The following is a 24,374-nucleotide window of genomic DNA, read 5'->3' as shown; positions in this document are numbered from 1 at the left end:
AAAATGAACCCCTACACAAGACAGTCACCCAAAAAATTTATAAAGCTACGGCTATTGTTGCATCCGTGACAACCTTCTATATAAAAATACCACATGATCTAACCTGTCAGATGAATGTTGTAAATAACAAAAAATAAAAACTGTGCCAAAACAGCTATTTCTTGTTACCTTGCCTCACAAAAAGTGTAATATAGAGCAACCAAAAATCATATGTACCCTAAAATAGTACCAACAAAACTGCCACCTTATCCCCTAGTTTCCAAAATGGGGTCACTTTTTTGGAGTTTCTACTCTAGGGGTGCATCAGGGGGGCTTCAAATGAGACATGGTGTCAAAAAACCAGTCCAGCAAAATCTGCCTTCCAAAAACCGTATGGCGTTCCTTTCCTTCTGCGCAATGCCGTGTGCCCATACAGCAGTTTACGACCACATATGGGGTGTTTCTGTAAACTACAGAATCAGGGCCATAAATATTGAGTTTTGCTTGGCTGTTAACCCTTGCTTTGTAACTGGAAAAAATGGATTAAAATTGAAAATCTGCCCAAAAAGTGAAATTCTGAAATCTCATCTCTATTTTACATTAATTCTTGTGGAACACCTAAAGGGTTAAAAAAGTTTGTAAAATCAGTTTTGAATACCTTGAGGGGTGTAGTTTGTAAAATTGGGTCATTTTTGGGTGGTTTCCATTATGTAAGCCTCACAAAGTGACTTCAGACCTGAACTGGTCCTGAAAAAGTAGGTTTTTGAAATTTTCTGAAAGATTTCAAGATTTGCTTCTAAACTTCTAAGCCTTCTAACGTCCCCAAAAAATAAAATGGCATTCACAAAATGATCCAAACATGAAGTAGACATATGGGGAATGTAAAGTAATAACTATTTTTGGAGGTATTACTATCTATTATAAAAGTAGAGAAATTGAAACTTGGAAATTTGCTAATTTTTCCAAATTTTTGGTAAATTTAGAATTTTTTAGTCAAAAAAAATATTTTTATTTGTTAGTCACCACTTACCACTGTCATGAAGTACAATACGTGAAGAGAAAACAATTTCAGAACGGCCTGGATAAGTAAAGTGACACATGTCAGATTTGCAAAAAATGGTCTGGTCCTTAAGGTGAAAAATGGCAGGGCCCTGAAGGGCGTTAAGGACTATTGTTGTATCTGGCAGCAATATATATTTTTAGCGCAACCTGCGCTAAATAGCTTTCAATTGTTTGGCTGCTGCAGACAGCGACATTATCTGCGCTACATCTCCTGTGGTGCTCCGGTGCAGCCAAAAATATCTGTGACATCCAGTGTATTTTTTCTGTAGATGGTGTCCGTTGTGGACAGTGACATTACCTGTGCTACATCTCCTGTATAACGTTTGTGCATCCTAAAAATATCTGTGACATCCAGTGTACTTTTTCTGAAGACTCTGCGGACAGCAACATTATCTGCGCTACATCTCCTGTTTAACGTGTGCGCATACTAAAGATATCTGTGACATCCAGTGTACTTTTTCCGTTGACGGTGTCTGCTGCGGACAGTAACATTACCTGCGCTACATCTCCTGTATAACGTTTGCGCATCCTAAAAATATCTGTGACATCCAGTGTACTTTTTCCGTAGACACTGCGGACAGCAACATTACCTGCACTACATCTCCTGTATAACGTTTCCGCATCCCAAATATCTGTCACATTGACTGTAATTTTTTCTTAGCCACTGGTGGCAGCAGCACCATTACCTGTGGTACCTCTCTTGTATAACGTTTCTGCATCCCAAATATTTTTGACATTGACTTTAATTTTTTGTTAGTCGCTGTTGACAGCAGCTCCATTACCTGTGGTAACTCTCCTGTATAACTTTCCGCATCCCAAATATCATTGACATTGACTGTCATTTTTTCTTAGCCGCTGTTGACAGCAGCACCATTACCTGTGGTATCTCTCCTGTATAACGTTTCCACATCCCAAATATCAGTGACATTGACTGTAATTTTTTCTTAGCCGCTGTTGACAGCAGCACCATTACCTGTGGTATCTCTCCTGTATAACTTTTCCACATCCCAAATATCTGTGACCAGTGGCGTAGCGTGGGTTGCCAGCACCCGGGGAAAGCCATGTATTGTGCCCCCCCCCAACCTGTGGACTCGCCCCTTTTTACAGATAATGTAGTAGATGTCACCTGCAGTCCTATGTAACACCACAGATAACTCAGTGATAACTCTATGAGTAAGGATAATGTATTAGACGTCACCTGCAGTCCTACATAACACCACATATAACAGCGATAACTCTCTGAGTACAGATAATGTAGTAGATGTCCCCTGCAGTCCTATGTAACACCTCAGATAACACAGTGATAACTCTCTGAGTACAGATAATGTAGTAGATGGATGTGAGGCCCCAGAATTCAGAACATGCACAGTGTGACCTGAAGTCTGGGGTCAGGATGCGGAAGGGTGGGCCATATTCTCAATCCACCCCCCAACCCTACCGTGAAATAGATATGTGGATGGACATAACATACATTGCTATGAAATATACAGTATAATACAGCACCTCATCCATCCAGTGACATCTCCTGTGATGTAGACTTTCCTCAACGTCTTCATTCGGAGATAAGACCGCCATGATACCTTCTTTCAGCTGCGTCTCTACAGAGTTTCGCAGAAAGCATTTTTAGATTCCTCACTTTACTATCATCCTCCCCTCCTTGTACCTCAACACTGTTATCCTGCTGCCCCCCAATACTGTGGTAGAGCCAGACAGATAGGAGGACCAGAGTTGAGGCACACTAATATATACTAATATTACAGAGGGGCCATTATATATTATAATAATAAAATACAAAAAAAATCCTCCACCTCCTCATTCTCCAGAACTGTGCCCTGGCTGGACAATTGTGTACCTTGGGTTTGTGGGTGCAGGAACCCACCCTCGGAGCCACTTGGGAATGACTGTCCGGAAACCCTACAAAATTATCCCTCTTCCTCCTCCTCCTCCTGTGCCACATCCTCTTCCATCATCGCCAACAGCGTTTTTTCAAGGAGGCATAGAAGTGGGATAGTAACGCTGAGAACGGCGTTATTGGCACTGGCCATGTTGGTGGAGTACTCAAAACAGCGCAACAAGGAACACAGGTCTCGCATGGAGGCCCAGTCATTGGTGGTGAAGTGGTGCTGTTCCGCTGAGCGACTCACCCGTGCGTGCTGCAGCTGAAACTCCACTATTGCCTGCTGTTGCTCGCACAGTCTGGCCAGCATGTGCAAGGTGGAGTTCCACCTTGTGGGCACGTCGCATATGAGGCGGTGAGCGGGAAGGCCGAAGTTACGCTGCAGGGTGAGAACGCCGAATGCGCGCACAAACGTCCCGCACTTTATGCAGCAGCTCTGACATGTCGGGGTAATTTTTAGGAATCTCTGCATCACCAAATTCAGCACATGCGCCAGGCAAGGGATGTGCGTCAAACCGGCTAGTCCCAGAGCTGCTACGAGATTTTGCCCATTATCGCACACCACCAGGCCGGGCTTGAGGCTGACTGGCACAAACCACTCATCGGTCTGTTGATCAAGGCCCGTCCACAGCTCGTGCGCGGTGTGGGGTTTGTCCCTCAAACAGATAAGTTTTAAAACTGCCTGCTGTCGTTTACCTCTGGCTGTGCTGAAGTTGGTGGTGAAGGTGTTACGCTGACCGGATGAGGAGCTGGTAGAGAATGAGGAAGAAGAGTAGGAGGAGGAATAAACAGGAGGCAAACTGAAGCGCCCTGCAATCCTCGGTGGTGGAAGGACATGCCCCAAACTGCTATCTGCCTCAGGCCCAGCCACCACTGTATTTACCCAGTGTGCTGTTATGGAGATATAACAGCCCTGACCGTGCTTACTGGTCCACGTATCCGTAGTCAGGTGCACCTTGCCACAGATGGCGTTGCGCAGTGCACACCTGATTTTGTCCCCTACTTGGTTGTGAAGGGAAGGGATGGCTCGCCTTGAAAAGTACTGGTGGCTGGCCACAACGTACTGTGGGACAGCCACCGCCATAAGGCCTTTAAAACTATCCGTCTCCACCAGACGAAATGACAGCATTTCAAAGGCAAGTAATTTAGAAATGCTGGCATTCAGGGCTAGGGATCGTGGGTGGGTAGGGGGGTACTTCCTCTTCCTCTCCAGCATTTGGGATATGGAGAGCTGAACACTTCCGTGGGACATTGTGGAGATGCTTGGTGACCTAGGTGTTGGTGTTGCTGGCAGGTCCTCTGTTTGCAGGTTGCCAGGTGGCACTGTCACTCCAGAGGTGGATAAAGAGGCTGAGACTGCAGCAGAAGAGGAAGCAGGAGGAGCCAGAAACCTTTCTTGGTTTTTGCGGTGTCTACTCCACTGCAGCTCGTGCTTTGCACTTAAATGCCTGTTCATGCAGGTTGTACTCAGGTTCAGAACATTTATGGCTCGCTACAGGCTCTGATTGCACAGTGTGTAAACCACTCGTGTCTTGTCATCAGCACATTGTCTGAAGAACTGCCACGCCGGGAACTCCTTGGAGCTGGCTTTGGTGTGCTCGGTCCCTTGCTGCGGTGGGCAGTAGGAGGCGTACTGTCTAGAGGACGGCCGCTCCGCTTTTGCACCCTACTCCCTCTTCTGCTGTGCTGATGGCTCTGTGCGACCACCGCCTCTTCCTCTGAACTACATCGGTCACTCGCATGACCTTGATTCCATGTGGGGTCGAGGATCTCATCATCCTCCACATCATCTTTCACCCAGTCTTCACCCCTGCCTTCCTTGTCGGTCTGCACACTTTCGAAAGCCCCAACAGTTGGCACCTGTGTTTCGTCATCATCCGAGACGTGCTGCGATGGTCCTCCCATGTACTCATCTTGAAAGATAAGTGGTTGGGCATCGGTGCACTCAATCTCTTCCACTCCTGGGGCAGGGCTAGGTGGATGGCCCTGGGAAACCCTGCTAACAGAGTCATCAAAAAGCAGAAGAGACTGCTGCATGACTTGGGGCTCAGACTGCTTGGCTGATTTCCAAGGGGGTGAGGTGAAAGACTGATGGACATTGGCTGCAGGTGCCAACTGTGGTCTTTCAGCAGGAGACTGGGTGGGAGACAATGTGAAGGAACTGGATCCACTGTCAGCAACCCAATCTACTATCGCCTGTACTTGTTCAGGCCTCACCATTCGTACCGCTGCAGGTTTTGTCGCCTACTCGAACCTGAGGAAGGGGTTTCACTTGTGCGTGTAGCTGGCACAGATCAACCACGTCCTCTCCCTGCAACAGGAGCTCCACCAGTAGCACCACGACCTGGGCCACGTCCCTTATTTGACGCTCTCCTCATATTTTTCGAATTTAGAATCTTGCCCTAAATAAGTGTTTAATTAATAGTAGAATAGAACGACAGTATGTAAATGGAGTATTTCACAGGGCCTGAACCAGTGTAGGCCTGAAGTAAATATATCTTTGCCCAAAATGGCTGTATTTGAAATGCCTGATTCCAACCCCTGTATGTAGAGGGGGTATCTTAAATGGTCTGAACCACTGTAGACCTGAAGTAAATATTTCTTTGCCCAAAATGGCTGTATTTTAAATGGCTGTATTTCAAATGCCTGATACAAACCCCTGTATGTAGAGGGAGTATCTCACACGGTCTGAACCACTGTAGGCCTGAAGTAAATATATCTCTGCACAAAATGGCTGTATTTCAAATAGCTGTATTTCAAATCCCCGAATCAAACCCCTGTATGTAGAGGGAGTATCTCACACGGTCTGAACCACTGTAGGCCTGAAGTAAATATATCTTTGCACAAAATGGCTGTATTTCAAATGGCTGTATTTCAAATCCCCGAATCAAACTCCTGTATGTAGAGGGGGTATCTCACACGGTCTGAACCACTGTAGGCCTGAAGTAAATATATCTTTGCACAAAATGGCTGTATTTCAAATGGCTGTATTTCAAATGCCTGATTCAAACCCCTGTTTGTAGAGGGGGTATCTCACACGGTCTGAACCACTGTAGGCCTGAAGTAAATATTTCTTTGCCCAAAATGGCTGTATTTTAAATGGCTGTATTTCAAATGCCTGATTTAAACCTCTGTATGTAGAGGGGGTATATCACAGGGCCTGAACCAGTGTAGGCCTGAAGTAAATATATCTTTTCACAAAATGGCTGTATTTCAAATGGCTGTATTTCAAATCCCTGGTTCAAACCCCTGTATGTAGAGGGGGTATCTAACACGGTCTGAACCACTGTAGGCCTGAATTCAATATTTCTTTGCCCAAAATAGCTGTATTTTAAATGGCTGTATTTCAAATGCCTGATTCAAACCCCTGTATGTAGAGGGGGTATCTCACACGGTCTGAACCACTGTAGTCCTGAAGTAAATATTTCTTTGCACAAAATGGCTGTATTTCAAATGGCTGTATTTCAAATCCCTGATTCAAACCCCTGTATGTAGAGGGGATATCTCACACGGTCTGAACCAGTGTAGGCCTGAAGTAAATATATCTTTGCACAAAATGGCTGTATTTCAAATGGCTGTATTTCACATCCCTGATTCAAACCCCTGTATGTAGAGGGGGTATCTCACACGGTCTGAACCACTGTAGGCCTGAATTCAATATTGCTGCACCAAATGGCGGTATTTAAAATCTCTGATTGTAACCCAAATGTATTAATGATGTATCTCACAATGTCATATGCATCAAAGGCTGCCAACTAAATTTTTTGTGCTCAAATGTTTTTTTAACAACTGAATTTGACAGCAGTATATAAGCCTGTCATTTCACACGTGCTGATGCTTCAAGGCCTGATAATAGTGTTTTTTGTCAAAAATTTGTGTTTTTCAAACCCTAGAAAATGATGGGTGTATTTCTACCTTAAATTGCACACTGACTAATCAAGATGTTGTAGATTGCCAAAATTGTGTTTTTTTGCTAACAGAATATGAAAGCTGTATATATTAAACTTGAATTTAACACTTGCAGATCTGGAAAATACTGTTTTTTGAAAAAAATTGTGTGTTTTTAAAACCCCAGAAAATGATGGGTGTATTTCTACCTTAAATTGCACACTGACTAAGGCCTCATGCACACGACCATTGTGTGCATCCGCGGCCGTTGTTCCATTTTCCGTTTTTTTTTGCGGACCCATTGACTTTCAATGGGTCCGTGGAAAAATCGGATTATACACCGTTTGGCTTCCGCGTCCATGATCCGTTTTTCCAGTCCGTGAAAAAAATAGGACCTGTCCTATTTTTTTCACGGACAACGGTTCACGGACCCATTCAAGTCAATGGGTCCATGAAAAATCACGGATGCACACAAGATAGTCATCTGCGTCCGTGATCCGTGTCCGTGATCCATGTCCGTTTTTTTCTATCATTTCAATGGCAAACTTGACTTCAAGTTCAAAAATCAAGGAAGACCCACGGAAGAAAAAACGGACACGGATCACGGAACAACGGAAACCGTTTTTGCGGACCGCAAAAAAAAATGACCGTGTGCATGAGGCCTAATACAGATGTTGTAGTTTGCCCCAAAAAAATGGTGATTTGCAATGTCCCAAAAGCTCAGATGCAGTGCTGGTGCACTGAGCATGCATAAAATGGCCGCCGCCACCGCCACCCACCTAACTGACAGAATTATAAAAGTTTTTATTTTTTTTTGGTCAATGGCCTCAGGGCAGGGTAAAACAATTGTGTCCTGCACCTACACAACTATTTCTAGGTAGATCGCTAAGTTAGATTCTCTCCTATTCTCTCCCTGAAATCACAAGTCCAGCAGCATCCTCTCCCTACACAAAGCACAGCAGAGTGACGTGCAGCGCTACGTGACTCCAGCTTATATAGAGCCTGGGTCACATGCTGCTCTGGCCAATCACAACCATGCCATTAGTAGGCATGGCTGTGATGGCCTCTTGGGGGAAGTAGTATGACGCTTGTTGATTGGCTGCTGTGCAGCCTTTCAAAAAGCGCCAAGAAAGCGCCGAACCCCGAACCCGAACCCAAACTTTTCCAGAAATGTTCGGGTCCGGGGTCCAAAAATCCTAAAGTTCGGTACGAACCCGAACTTTACAGTTCGGGTTCGCTCAACCCTAGTTGTGTCTGATAATGGCCGTAACTTGGTGGCGGCTTTGGAGCGTGGCAAGCTCACACACATACCATGCCTAGCCCACGTGTTCAACTTAGAGGTTCAGCGATTTCTCAAAACCTACCCCAATTTGCCTGAACTAATGGTGAAGGTGTGCCACATGTGTGCCCATTTCCACAAGTCATCTACAGGTCTGGCAACGCTGCAGCAGCTCTTGCAATTGCCAGCTCACCGACTGTTGTGCGACGTGAGCATGTGCTGGAACTCCACTTCCACATGTTGGCCAGGCTTTGTGAGCAGGAGAGGGCAGTAGTGGAATACCAGCTGCAACATGGTCATCGCCTTTCCAGTCTGCTTCCGCTCTTCACAAACAATGAGTGGGCATGGATGTCTGACCTCTGTGAGGTTTTTTACGCAACTTTGAGGAATCAACACAGATGGTGAGTGGCGATGCCGCTATTATCGGCGTGACCATCCCACTTCTGTGTCTACTGAAATGCTCGCTGCTCACAATGAAGGAGGACGCTTTGCATGTGGAAGAGGTGAAATGGGGGAAGACAGTGCACAGGGTGATAGCCAGACCACCCTCATTTTGTCTTGTCAACCGCAAATTGGATGATGAGGAGGAGTAGCAGGAGACGGTTGCCTCCGCTACAGAGGATAGTACCCATAGCAGGTTTATTCCATCTGTTCAGCGTGGATGGGCAGAAGAGGAGGAAGAGGATGAGGAGATTGAGAGTCATTCTCCTGATTAGGACAGTGAAGTCTTGTCTTTTGGGACTCTGGCACACATGGCTGACTTTTTGTTATGCTGCCTTTCGCGTGACCCTCACGTTGTACGCATTTTGGCCAACACCAATTACTGGTTGTTCACCCTTCTCAAACCCCGCTACAAAGCAAACTTCTGATCTCTCATTCCTGTGGTGGAGAAGACTAGCAAAATGGTGCAATACCAGAAGGTCCTTGTGGAAGAATTGCTCCCAAAATTTCCAGCTGACAATGCTGGCGGCAGAATACGTAGTTCCTTGGGCAACCGAGGGGGGGAGACGAGGGGAACACACAGCAGTTGAAACAGAGGCAGGGCAACTCTCTCCAAGGCCTGAGACAGTTTCATGACACCCCGCCAGCACCCTCACCCTGATGCACGGCCTACTGTCACAAAGAGGGAAACATTTTGGAAGATGTTGAAGGAGTACATAGCAGACGGTGTCTGCGTTCTCAATAATCCCTCTGTGCCTACAACTATTGGGTGTCCAAGCTGGACACGTGGCACTAACTAGTGCTCTACGCCTTGGAGGTGCTGGCCTGCCCTGCCACCAGCGTTTTGTCAGAGCGGGTATTTAGTGCTGCTGTGGGCATAATAACTGATAAGCGCATCTGCTTGTCAACTGAAAATGCTGACCAGTTGACTCATCAAAATGAACAATGCCTGGATCGGCTCCACAGTGCGGCTCACTGCCCTTCAGCGCTCTAGCAGGTCCTGGTCTGAGAGAGGGCGACACCTACAATCCATGCTGGTACTGCAGTCCAGGTACTGGGCTCCTTGCTCAGCACCAGTGGCTAGGCACTAAGGCAGGCGTCAGTTGGAAAAAAATAAAATACATTTTAAGTATTAAATAAAAGAGGGTTCAAGGAAGGGGGATGGCCACTACGCCTTGCGCACGCAGCCTGGCCGCCCATAGCACATACGGTACGTCGGGAGTCAGTGGGTCGGTTTCGGGCGCAGCCGCGACAAGCCGGTGGTTAGCTAGGGAGCGGTTGCGTGGGTGAAGGGTCACTCAGCCGGGGTTCGCTCACTCACATGTCTGTCCTTGTTTATTCAGGTCCACAGGTGGTTGGCTACTTTGCGATACTGTGGGGTTTGTGGCTGTTATGGCCGCCAGGTGAGTCAGGTGTGGTGCGCATGCGTGGGCCACCCCCCTTTTTTACTCCTGCGTGGGCTTGGGGGACTGGGTATGGTGGCCTATCAATGCTCAGGCCACTGGCGCATGTCTTGCAGGGTGGCGCCTACAGTCGTGGCCTTTGGTGGGAAGTTGGAAAAAAAATATATAAAAAAAAAAATATATATATATATATAGATATAAATTGTGTTTTGCCAGGTCTGTCACGACTACAGACTCGTTATAAAGCCCTGCCACGACTGCAGGCATTTAGTCTGTCACGACTACAGACTCGTTATAAAGTCCTGCCACGACTGCAGGCATCAGTCTGTCACGACTACAGACCCGCTCTAAAGCCCTGCCACGACTGCAAGCATCAGTCTGTCACGACTACAGACCCGTTATAAAGCCCTGCCACGACTGCAGGCATCAGTCTGTCACGACTACAGACTCGTTATAAAGTCCTGCCACGACTGCAGGCATCAGTCTGTCACGACTACAGACCCGTTATAAAGCACTGCCACGACTGCAGGCATCAGTCTGTCACGACTACAGACCCGCTCTAAAGCCCTGCCACGACTGCAGGCACAAATCTGTTACGACTACAGATTCATTATATAGGCTTGCCACGACTGCAGGCATTAGTCTCATGTCAACAGACTCGTGAGGTAATACTACCACGTCTACAGGCGATGGTCCGTTACCGCTACTCTCGATGTAGTGTCCCCTCACGACTACAGGGGCTAGTCGGTCACATCCACAGACTCGGTCGAACTCCCGTTGACTACAGGCACTGGGTGGGCATCTACGGGTAGTTGCGTTACGACTACGCACGCGGGTCTGCCACGGCCTGGGAGGTCAGCCTTCACGGTCACAGGCAGGTCCGGTCAGGCTTCAGTCTCCCAGCGGGTTCCAGTCACAATAACCAGCCCCTAGGTGAGGGGGGGCACTCCCGCACCGGCGCACAATGCGAGGGAGCTGTGCGGCTCCTCACGCGGCACACGGTTCAAACCAGCGGGGGCCGGGGCCCACGGTAAAGGAAGGGCTCCCTCTGATCCGGTGCACATTGCCAGGGAGTGGCGCTGCTCCCCACGCGGTACGAGTGTCCAGCCGGCGGTGGGTCGGCCCTAGCTGAGGAGGGGGGGCTCCCCCGCACTGGTGCATTCTGCCAGGGAGCAGCGTGAGCTCCCCACGCGGCTGGGGGGTAAAGGCTCCTCATCTTCAATAAAGTCTGGCACGGGCCGCCGTGCCGTTAGGTAGGCAGGGATCAGGGGAAGGAGTACTAGGCTTGGTCAGGGGGAGCAGATCATAGGCGGTGGCTGGCTTCCTGCTGCCGGCCGTACATAAGGTTCCAAGGGGGTTATTTAGGCACAGGATGTTAGTTAGTCCGTGCAGGTGATCTGCGTTATACCATGCTCTTCATACTCGTACTCAGAGCTGTGCCCGTACGGGAGCTGCTTAAGTGGTTTATAGTTTAAAACATAAAATAAAAAATTTGAGTCTCACGCATGGCTTCTCCGTTTTAGGTTACACATATGACTCCTTCATTAGAGTCTCTCACACATGGCTTCTCCGTTTTAGGTTACACATATGACTCCTTCATTAGAGTCTCTCACGCATGACTTCTCCGTTTTAGGTTACACATATGTCTCCGACATTAGAGTCTCTCACGCATGGCTTCCCTGTTTTAGGTTACACATACGACTCCGCCATTAGAGTCTCTCACGCATGGCTTCTCCGTTTTAGGTTTACACATATGACTCCGCCATTAGAATCTTTCACGCATGGCTTCTCCGTTTTAGGTTACACATATGACTCCGCCATTAGAGTCTCTCACGCATGGCTTCTCCGTTCTAGGTTACACATATGACTCCGCCATTAGAGTCTCTCATGCATGGCTTCTCCATTTTAGGTTTGCACATATGACTCCGCCATTAGAATCTCTCACGCATGGCTTCTCCGTTTTAGGTTACACATATGACTCCGCCATTAGAGTCTCTCACGCATGGCTTCTCCGTGTTAGTTTTACACATACGACTCCGCCATTAGAGTCTCTCACGCATGGCTTCTCCGTTTTAGGTTACACATATGACTCTGCCATTAGAGGCCCTCACGCATGGCTTCTCCGTGTTAGTTTTACACATACGACTCCGCCATTAGAGTCTCTCACGCATAGCTTCTCCGTTTTAGGTTTACACATATGACTCCGCCATTAGAATCTCTCACGCATGGCTTCTCCGTTTTAGGTTACACATATGACTCCGCCATTAGAGTCTCTCACGCATGGCTTCTCCGTTTTAGGTTACACATATGACTCCGCCATCAGAGTCTCTCACGCATGGCTTCTCCGTTTTAGTTTTACACGTATGACTCCGCCATTAGAGTCTCTCACGCAGAGCTTCTCCATTTTAGTTTTACACATATGACTCCGCCATTAGTCTCTCACGCATGGCTCCGCCATTAGTCTCTCGCGCATGGCTTCTCCGCTTTAGGTTTACACACATGACTCCGCCATTAGAGTCTCTCACGCATGGAGGAAAAAAAAAAAGATTCCTCACCATAGCTGAGAGACTGATGGCCAATTCCTTGGCCAGTAATACTCTGAGGGCTTACAAGACAGCTTGGCGCCCGTTTCAGAGATATGAGAACACCTACCCGGCCGCTGGCCGGGGGCCTATCACTCACCTATTGGGCTTCGTCTGGGTTTTGCCACTCTCAATTAAACCTGTCCTATAGCATTGTTAACTATACATGGCAGGTATTCAGCACCATTGATACATGCTACATCCCGACCTACCGTCACTCTTCTCCGCCCACCCGATCAAAGCGCCGTTGAAGGGTTTGCGCAAGATGTCTGTTGTGAAACGACATGTGCGTCAGCCATTTACCGGTAGCTTGTTCAGGCCGTGACAGACAAACTGCAGGGTAAACCGTTCGGGCCGCAGGTTAGCGCTCTGGTAGAAACAGCCTTGTACCTGGCCTTCCATGGATTCCTCAGGTCAGGCGAGCTCATGGGCACCAATACGCTATGTCCTCACCTTGGCCTCGTCCAAGACGTCACGGCCGGGGGAATCGGTGGCGGTCAGATACTTTCCCACGGACAGCAGATGGTGTCCGGTGCAGGCCTTGGAGGCTTGGCTGCGTAGTATTTAGTCCAAGCGGCATGTTCTCCCGTACTTGAACTAGGCAATTTTTCCGGCTAACCACCGCGGCCTTTCTTACGTACATTCAGGTTTAGTTGACAGGTTCAGGGGTCGGTCCTCTCTGGATCACAGGACATTCCTTCCGCATGGGCGCGGCAGCTGCGGCGTCCATGCATAAGGTGCCAGTACATGTCATCAAACGGTTGGGTCGTCGCAGTTCCGCGTGTTCCATGCGTTATATCCCGGATCCTTATACGAAATATCACTGGCTTTCGAGTTTTGGTTTTGTAGTTTCTGTTATCAAGTTTTTTCAAACTCCTATGCATGGTTCTTTTGGCCCCTTTAGGCTACCCTTCGATAAGCAGTTCCGGCATAACTCTGCTGCTTCTAGGTAGGGGGGGGGGAGTATAGGCTTAGGTAGGGGACCCTCTCATCATGAGCCGATCCGAGCACAAGTGGTAGGCAATTAAGAGTGCCGTGTTTGTGTGAGGGGAGGCGGGGCTTTAATTATTTAAACCTGGCTCCCCTGCCCCCACTTGTCGGTTCGAATGCTTTCGACCCACCCAGAAGCCCTCCCTTCTTCTCAGGACTCATCATTGGTGTGGCCCCCTTTAGGCTACCCTTCGATAAGCAGTTCCGGCATAACTCTGCTGCTTCTAGGTGGGTAGGGGGGGAGTATAGGCTTAGGTAGGGGACCCTCTCATCATGAGCCGATCCGAGCACAAGTGGTAGGCAATTAAGAGTGCCGTGTTTGTGTGAGGGGAGGCGGGGCTTTAATTATTTAAACCTAGCTCCCCTGCCCCCACTTGTCGGTTCGAATGCTTTCGACCCACCCAGAAGCCCTCCCTTCTTCTCAGGACTCATCATTGGTGTGGCCCCCTTTAGGCTACCCTTCGATAAGCAGTTACGGCATAACTCTGCTGCTTCTAGGTAGGGGGGGGGGAGTATAGGCTTAGGTAGGGGACCCTCTCATCATGAGCCGATCCGAGCACAAGTGGTAGGCAATTAGGAGTGCCGTGTTTGTGTGAGGGGAGGCGGGGCTTTAATTATTTAAACCTGGCTCCCCTGCCCCCACTTGTCGGTTCGAATGCTTTCGACCCACCCAGAAGCCCTCCCTTCTTCTCAGGACTCATCATTGGTGTGGCCCCCTTTAGGCTACCCTTCGATAAGCAGTTACGGCATAACTCTGCTGCTTCTAGGTAGGGGGGGGGGGGGGATAGGCTTAGGTAGGGGACCCTCTCATCATGAGCCGATCCGAGCACAATTATGGATATATGATTATACACAGTCTAGAATTCTTCGTATTCAGTGCCTTGAAAAAGTATTTCATATTTTTTCACGTTACAACCACAAACTTAACAGGCGTCCGTTAGCAGATTTGTACCTATGAAACTGGCTGACCTGTTGCATGTGCACTTGGAAGCTAAAGGCATCTGTGTTGTAAATTCGAAGTGCAGCAGTTGCTGAGTGAACAGAACCTCTAGGTGTAACGGCAACAGCTCGGTTGCTCCTAGAGGCTCATTTGTATATAGTAACATGGGACCAACCTAGATGCCTTCAGCTGCCAAGCACACATGCATTTAGTCTGCGAGTTTCATAGATCTAAATCTGATCACAGATGCCCTTTAGGCCTCATGCACACGACCGTTGTGTGCATCCGTGGCCGTTGTTCCGTTTTCCGTGATTTTCTGCGGACCCATTGACTTTCAATAGGTCCGTCGAAAACTCGGAAAATGCACCGTTGTTCATCCGCAACCTGTCCTATTTTTTTGACGGACAACGGTTCACAGACCCATTCAAGTCAATGGGTCCGTGAAAAAACACGGATGCACACAAGATTGGCATCCGCGTCCGTGATCCGTGGCCGTTGGCAACTTTCACACAGATGGATCGCAGATCCGTCTGCATAAAAGCTTTTTCAGATATGAGTTTTCACTTCGTGAAAACTCATATCCGACAGTATATTCTAACACAGAGGGGTTCCCATGGTGATGGGGACGCTTCAAGTTAGAATATACTGAGAACTGTGTACATGACTGCCCCCTGCTGCCTGGCAGCACCCGATCTTTTACAGGGGGCTGTGATCCGCACAATTAACCCCTCAGGTGCCGCACCTAAAGGGTTAATTGTGCGTATCATAGCCCCCTGTAAGAGATCAGGTGCTGCCAGGCAGGAGGGGGCAGACCCCCTCCCTCCCCAATATTATATTCATTGGTGGCCAGTGCGGCCTCCCCTCTCCCCCCTTTAGTAAAAATCACGTTTCGAATCCCCCATCATTGGTGGCCAGTGCGGCCTCACATCTCCCCCCCCTTGTTAAAATCACGTTCCGAATCCCCCATCATTGGTGGCCAGTGCGGCCTCACATCTCCCCCCCTAGTTAAAATCACGTTCCGAATCCCCCATCATTGGTGGCCAGTGCAGCCTCACATCTCCCCCCCCCTAGTTAAAATCACGTTCCGAATCCCCCATCATTGGTGGCCAGTGCGGCCTTACATCTCCCCCTTCCTAGTTAAAATCACGTTCCCCCATCATTGGTGGCAGTGGAGAGTTCCGATCGGAGTCCCAGTTTAATCGCTGGGGCTCCGATCGGTAACCATGGCAACCAGGACGCTACTGCAGTTTATACTTATAATCAATCCTCTCAATGGGATCTTTCTCAAGCAATAGTGATACAAAGTAGTGCTCCCATTGAGAGGATTGAAACGTTGCTGTATCCTTGGTGAATAAACTCACGTTTTTTTCTGGATGTGCTGCGGAATTAAATTTTTTATGTAAGTCAGGTGGGTGGATCGCCCCCATAGCCGCTGGCACCCAGTGACTCATTTTCATATTTTGGCTGTGCTGCTGTCACGGCTGTAAGTGAGCAACTAGAGCATACACAGAAAATAGAGCCACTGACCGGACCCAAACTAGGGAGGATAAAGGGTGACCCCTGTCAGACCCTCAAAGCTTTCCCTATGCTGCTAAGCACATACCCGGATCCTAATGGTGGAACGAGGCATGCCCGCGTACCTAAGACTGATGACCACTGTAACCCCTACAATAGTGGAAGAGGCACGGCCACCGGTGCCCTGCTCAGTATATGGAGGGAACCGTGGTCGCCTCGGATCCGGTCAGAAAACAAACAGAAACACTACAATGTCTGCACACTTAGCTGAAGGGGCTGCGGCAGCAGAGAAGACGGATCCAAAGACAGGTGGCAATATCCGGAGTACTTGCTGCAGCAGAACAAAGGTCCAGTGAAAAGATAGCATACAAGTAAAGAGACTCAAGCAAGAGCTACAACTCAAATGAGAAATATAATCCACACTCTACAAAAGGAGGAGGGGTGATATAAAGGCAGAGAAATCAAACATAGGAGGAACAGCTGGAAGGAAGGAAACAGAAAGTAATGACCTCATCCCAGGGGCGGAGAAACAGAGCAGTGAGAACTCCTCCAAGCTCTGGTAGTGACATCATCACAGGGGTGGAGAAACAGAGCTGTGAGAACGTCTCAAAGCTCTGGTAGTGACAGCTGCCCTTGTTTTGTATATATATATATATATATATACACAGAGCAGTGTATTGATAGGAGACATAAAAGGTATAATACTGTAGATGCAGTGTGTACAGAAATATGTGGTCAGTTATACATTATGGTCACTGTGTGTGTCAGGTACATGAGGTAGTGGTCACTGTAACTGTCTGAAGTATTATACATGAGTGAGCAATGAGTAAAAACAGGGCGGGGGGGGGGGGTAAATGACGAGAAGTGGAGGACCTCCTCTTACCACTCCATTCCAGTCTGTATGGATCAATGCAGAGCTGCTTGTGAACTTCTAATGCTTGCTGAAGGCAGGGCCGGTGCAAGTATTTTTGTCAACACAAGCGAATCTACATTTTTGCGCCCCCCCTTCCCCCATCATTTCACATTTCTGCCCCTCATGATTCATGTCCATTTCTTGCTCTCCCCCATGTGCTAATATCATAGTGCCATCCTCTCCTCCTGCCCCCTAATGTGCCAGTATCAAGTGCCTCTCTCCTCCCCCCTCCATGTGCCAGTATCATGGCGCCAATAGCTCCCCCTACCCCCCTCCCCTGTGGCAGTAAAGTAACAGTCCGGTATTTAAAAAAAACAAAAAACACTTTTATACTTACCTCCATGTCAGCGATGCGATGCAGGCCTCTTCCAGCCTGTGTTCGCACCAGCCTCTAGTGTTGAAGATTTGGTGCTCGTGTTCTTATTTAGCCTGTCTTTTAGAAAAGTTTATGTTGGGATTCAAACCCATGACCTTCTGTATCAGAGGAAAGACACTTACCTACACAGCTATGAGAGCTGTATAGCCAGTTACTTAAAAAAATATATATATAAGACTTCTACTGTAGATAACTTGATACCTAGTGTATATCCATACACATGACAGCTGCCCCAGTACACTGTGTATGGATGTAGCAGAGCTAGGTGTGTTGGGGCAGCTGTCATGTGTATGGATGTACACTAGGTATCAAAGTTACCTACAGTAGAAGTCTTATATTATATATATTTTTTTTTTTTAAGTAACTGACTATACAGCTCTCATAGCTGTGTGGGTAAGTGCCTTGCCTCTGATGTGAAAGGTTGTGAGTTCGAATCCCAGGAGAAACTTTTCTGAAAGACTGTGTGCCGCTCGCTCTGTGACTGAGACAGTGAGGGTAGGGGGGGCGGCCGTGCTGTGTGGGACACAGGCTCAGCAGGACAAGTGTAAGTTAGCAAGTTCATTGTTTTCCGCGCCCTCAAGCAGCCGCTTGGGCTGCCTTGTGATAGAGCCGGCCCTGGGTGAAGGACCTGTGATGATGTCATCACAGGTCCTGGTAGATGTACCTTTCAAACCTAGGAACTACACTTTACACTGTGCAGTTCCCTTACAGGACCTGTGATGACATCATCAAAGGTCCTTTAGCTTTAGAAAGATAGACAGGGGCAATTAGGGGGAGGGGCCTCTCCTCCACTTCGGGCCCCTCTTTCTCACGGGCCCCATAGCAGCTGTGTGGTCTGCCTATATGATACCGCTACTGGTGGACAGCCATATCTTGGTAGACATTGTGCCATACTCCTATTTTCTGATGATGGATTGAACAGTGTTCCGTGAGATGTTCACAGCTGGGGATATTTTTATAACCTAATATTGCTTTACACTTCTCCACAACGTTATTCCTGATCTATCTGGTGTGTTCCCTGGTTTTCATGATGCTGTTTATTCACTAATGTTCTCTAACAAATCTCTGATGCCTTCACAGAACAGCTGTAGTTATACCTAGAATAAATTTCAAACAAGTGGACTCTATTTACTAATTAGGTGACTTCTGAAGGCAATTGATCACACTGAATTTTATTAAAGCATATCAGAGTACAGGGGGCTGAATACAAATGTACAACACACTTTTCAGATTTGTATATTTTATTGAAAACCATGTATAATTTTCTTTCCACTTCATACATAATTGCTACTTCGTGTAGGGCTAAAACATAAAATCTCAATAAAATACATTTAAGGCCTCATGCACATGACAGTATTTTTTCACGGTCCGCAAAACGGGGTTCCGTTGGTCCGTGATCCGTGACCGTTTTTTCATCCGTGGGTCTTCCTTGATTTTTGGAGGATCCACGGACATGAAAAAAAAGTCGTTTTGGTGTCCACCTGGCTGTGCTGAGCCAAACGGATCTGTTCTGACTTACAATGCAAGTCAATGTGGACGGATCCGTTTGACGTTGACACAATATGGTGCAATTGCAAATGGATCCGTCCCCCATTGACTTTCAATGTAAAGTCAGGAGTTAATATACCATAGGATCGGAGTTTTCTCCAATCCGATGGTATATTTTAACTTGAAGCGTCCCCATCACCATGGGAACGCCTCTATGTTAGAAAATACCATCGAATTTGAGTTAGATCGTGAAACTCTTATCTGACAGTATATTCTAACACAGAGGCGTTCCCATAGTGATGGGGACGCTTCAAGTTAGAATATCCTACGAACTGTGTACATGACTGCCCCCTGCTGCCTGGCAGCCCCCGATCTTTTACAGGGGGCTGTGATCCGCACAATTAATCCCTTAGGTGCCACACTGTAAGAGATCAGGTGCTGCCAGGCAGGAGGGGGCAGACCCCCTCCCTCCCCAATATTATATTCATTGGTGGCCAGTGCGGCCTCCCCTCTCCCTTCCCCCCCCAGTTAAAATCACGTTCCGAATCCCCCATCATTGGTGGCCAGTGCGGCCTCACATCTCCCCCCCTTGTTAAAATCACGTTCCGAATCCCCCATCATTGGTGGCCAGTGCGGCCTCACATCTCCCCCCCCTAGTTAAAATCACGTTCCGAATCCCCCATCATTGGTGGCCAGTGCGGCCTCACATCTCCCCCCCCCCACTAGTTAAAACCACGTTCCGAATCCCCCATCATTGGTGGCCAGTGCGGCCTCACCTCTCCCCCCCCCCTAGTTAAAATCACGTTCCCCCATCATTGGTGGCAGTGGAGAGTTCCGATTGGAGTCCCAGTTTAATCGCTGGGGCTCCGATCGGTAACCATGGCAACCAGGACGCTACTGCAGTCCTGGTTGCCATGGTTACTTATCAATTTTTAGAAGCATTATACTTACCTGCGAGCTGCGATGTCTGTGACCGGACGGGCGCTCCTCCTACTGGTAAGTGACAGGTCTGTGCGGCGCATTGCTTATAGCATTCCGCAGCACGTCCAGAAAAAAACGTGAGTTTATTCACCAAGGATACAGCAACGTTTCAATCCTCTCAATGGGAGCACTACTTTGTATCACTATTGCTTGAGAAAGATCCCATTGAGAGGATTGAAACGTTGCTGTATCCTTGGTGAATCAACTCACGTTTTTTTCTGGATGTGCTGCGGAATTCAATTTTATATATATATATATATATATATATATATATATATATATATATATACACACTGCATATATTACACAGTATTATAGATGCAATATGTACAGATATATAGTATATACAGCAGTGTACTGATATGTGAGGTATGAGGTATAATAGATGAAGTGTGTACAGATATATTGTGTATACAGCAGTGTACTGATATGTGAGGTATAAGCTGTCAATAGACTGCTGTATTTACTATATACCTATACACACTACATCTATTATACAGTAACTCGTACCTCACATGTCAGTACAGACTGTATATACAATATATCTGTACAAACTGCATCCATTATACCCTGTACCTCACATATTACACTACTGTATATACTACATACCTGTACACACTGCATCTATTATACCTCATACCTCACATATCAGTACATTGCTGTATATACTATATACCTGTACACACTGCATATATTATACCCTGTACCTCACATATCAGTACACTATTGAAAATACTATATACCTGTACACACTGCATGTATTATACCTCGTACCACACATAACAGTACACTGCTGTATATACTATACATCTGTACACACTGCATCTATTATAGCTCTTTTGTGTGCCAGGGCTGTTTTGTAATCCCACTCCGGCCCTGATGGCATAAATTATAAAACGCAGCAGCAAGAATAGTTCATGGAACAAAGGAAGGGGCCTGAAATGGGTAGTGGGAGGGGCTATGAAAGGGGAATGGGGGCCCAATTTAGATTCTTGCTATGGAGCCCAGTGATTTCTATATATGCTCCTGCTGTCCACCTAAACTGACAGCACAGGCAAGGAGAACACTAATTAGAGAAGCAGCCAAGAGAGTCTATGGTCACTCTGGAGAAGCTGCTGTCACGGCGGGGCGTGGGGGAAACCCCCCGCCGTGCAATGGCGGTGGCTGCTAGCCAGGTAGCAGGGAACAGGGAGCAAGTCACCTCCTAATGCAACCCTAGGTTATCCCTAGACTCCTAGCGCATGAGCCGCCTCAGATGGTAAGGGGGCTCATGCTCACCGACCTAGGACCCTGGGAATCCCTGCTGTGCCCTAATCCTGAAGACAGGGCAGAGACCACCCATTCATCCTTCACCACGGATGAATGGTGTCTCCTGAAGCCCAGGAACTGACCACCAACTAGACAGGGCCACAGCCGAACGACAGGTAAGTACATAAGACAACAGACAACAAAAGTTATCAGGACTTACCTGTCGCCGACGAGATGGACCGGAAACTCACAGTCTAGCTGTTTGCTTAAACCCCTCCAAGAAAGCAAGCCCCATTAGGAGCACACACACCAGCAAACAAGGCCCACACCATACAACATACACCACAGGTGGGGAAGGGTAAACAGAAGCAAGCAGGAGGGAAAGCAAGGGAAAACAATATAACAAATAACGGAGGCTCACACAGACATAATCACAACAGCCCAGGAGCAGAGCTCCACACCAAGCTGACAACAAAATACAAACTGACCTCAGGCTCCACCACGCCAACATATAAGGAGGCATGAGGTCATACCCACCACAACTACTAAACACACCTTAACCCTGTGCACACCAAAGCAGGGAAAACACCATAATAAATACACGTTGCCGGAGGCAACAACATGCAAGGCAACCATGTCACGGCACACACCACAAAGGCTGTGATACTGCCCCCGCATGCAGACACAGCAACACGTTGCCGCAGGCAACAGCAAGCATGGCCAAGTGTCACAGCGCACACCAAAGGCCGTGACAGCTGCAGAGATCCACAGCTCAGGTGGGAGAATCTGTCTACAGGACAACTATTAGTTATTTTTTAAAGCAAGCCATAAGTCTCATTTGCAATTAGTCACAAGCCCTGTAGGGGAAACAGAAAACATGTGGAAGAAGGTTCTCTGGTCAGATGAGACAAAAGTTAAATTTTTTCGCCACAATGAAAAACACTATGGGGGTCATGGGGTGGGCAGGGACGGGCTGTCAGGCTCCTCTGATTTACCATATTCTATGCCTGTTTTAGGTGCAGAAAATGGTCTAAATGTAAAGTAGCTAGAAAGCTGTCTTACATTTAGAAGCTGTCTTACATTTACATAACTCTAGTGGATCCACCACCAGGGATAGGGTTATTAAAGGCTATGTACACTTTTGGAAGCAATTTTTCTATGTTTGCATTTTACTCATTTTTGGCTATAAATCATTTTTTAAATTGGCCTTGATTAAAAATATTGAGCCGTTCTGTCACAAAGGGTTAACTGTTTTTCTAACTGTGTGACTGGTACTTTTAGTTTGAATTTGTGCTGGTCATCTAATAAACCTTATCTCTGAACTACTGAAAGGTCATAAACACTTATTTAAGCCACATTCTTATCAGTAAGATAAGAACCGAACTATAATGAGTGTTTAGGAGGTCAGAGCAGAGATAAGGAGTCCATCAGCTCCTGGTTTCATGGAAAAGACAGAAGATCCAAATGTTGCTACTAGAAAATCTCAGCTCTGTACAGAAAAAAGGATGCCATATTTTTTAATAAAGACCAATTAAAAAAATGATGTTTGCTCAAAATTAGTACCGTGCAATAATAAAAAGAAAACTGCCTCCAAAGGTGTTGGGGTCTTAATAAATGTGCCCCTATGTGTGGCAGAAAAACTAACACTGCACATCACCCTGAAAACACCATCCACACCGTGAAACATGGTGGTGGCAGCATCATGCTGTGGGGATGCTTTTCTTTAGCAGGGACAGGGAAGCTGGTCAGAGTTGATGGGAAGATGGATGGGGCTAAATACAGGGCAGTCCTATAGGAAAACCAGGTAGAGGCTGCAAAAGACTTGAGACTGGGGAGAAGGTTCACCTTCTAGCAAGACAACGACTCTAAAAATACAGCCAGATCTACAATGGAATGGTTTAGATCAAAGCAATTCATGTGTTAGAATGGCCCAGTCAAAATCCAGACTTAAAGGGACACTGACAGGCCCAATAAACATAATTATCTATATATATGCATGCATAGGTCTTCTAATGTGTATTAAAAACATATAAGTATAACCCCTGTCCACCTTATAAATACAGCAAACTCATGTTTTATAACCTGATGTAATCGCTCTTCTTTCTGCCCAAGGGGCGGCGTTTCAGCTTCACTTCTGCTTAGCCAGCTGCGCCCCAACCGCCGTTTTGAAGCGCCGCCCAGCTCATCAATATTCACTTCGCTGGGCGGCTTCTGCTGTCCCCGACATTCCGAGATCCCGCGCATGCCCAGTAGAAAGCTGTGGGATCTCGGAACGTCGGGGACAGCAGAAGCCGCCCAGCGAAGTGAATATTGATGAGCTGGGCGGCGCTTCAAAACGGCGGTTGGGGCGCGGCTGGCTGGTAGAAGTGAAGCTGAAACGCCGTCCCTTGGGCAGAAAGAAGAGCGATTACATCAGGTTATAAAACATGAGTTTGCTGTATTTATAAGGTGGACAGGGGGTATACTTATATGTTTTTAATACACATTAGAAGACCTGTGCAGTCATATATATAGATAATTATGCTTATTGGGCCTGTCAGTGTCCCTTTAAATCCCATTCAGAATCTGTGGCAAGACTTGAAAATCGCTGTTCACAGATATGTGAAAAAGTTCATAAATACTTTTTCAAGGCACTGTATTTAAACAGTAGTTACTATATGCGAGGGACCCGCTAAGTAGGCTACTATCCTGCCAGCATTGTCTTTTGTCATTTTATTTTTCATTTTAATGTATCTTAATTGTATTTTATTGCTAAATACAAGCTTATTACTACAGATGAGATAAATTGTCTTACCCAATTACTGTGAGCCAGTCCTGAGAAGAATTTTCCTATTTGGCTTTTTTGGAAGCTCACGTGGTGGGTCCAGAATTGTATCCATTCCTATCAGCAAAGTACTAGTAATTAGTTCAAAAGACCTGATCATAGAGTTGGCTTAAGACGGCTTTGGATTTGTGTTCATGGTTTAAAAAAAAAAGGCAAACAGAGGATTTTCTCATTTGAAGATCAGATTGAATCCTAGAAAAAAAATCCTATTATTTTAGCATTTAGAAAGAGACTTGAAAAGCTCAAACCTTTTTCACCCTAAGGCAACAACTTTTTGTGCGTCCTGTTTCACTGTAGGATTTGGGTAATATCATCAAACCAGAAGCCAATTAAGAACACAGTTACTTGGATCTCTTATATACACATTCATATAGTATGGTATGTTATTCTTGCCTACTTAAACTTTTTATTCTATAATTTACAAAAAGGCTTCATACAACCTCTGAAATTGAGTTGTAATAGGACACCTATCAACTTCTTTGTCATCTGAACAAAGTTATAGCTATGGGGGTGCGGGTGTAGTAGTTGCACTCAGGTCTTGGTGCCTGGGGGAGCAAAAGATCATCTG

The sequence above is a fragment of the Bufo bufo genome, chromosome 1 (genome assembly GCF_905171765.1).
Source record: "Bufo bufo chromosome 1, aBufBuf1.1, whole genome shotgun sequence".
NCBI classification, from domain to species: domain Eukaryota; kingdom Metazoa; phylum Chordata; class Amphibia; order Anura; family Bufonidae; genus Bufo; species Bufo bufo.
This window is presented reverse-complemented; position numbering follows the sequence as displayed.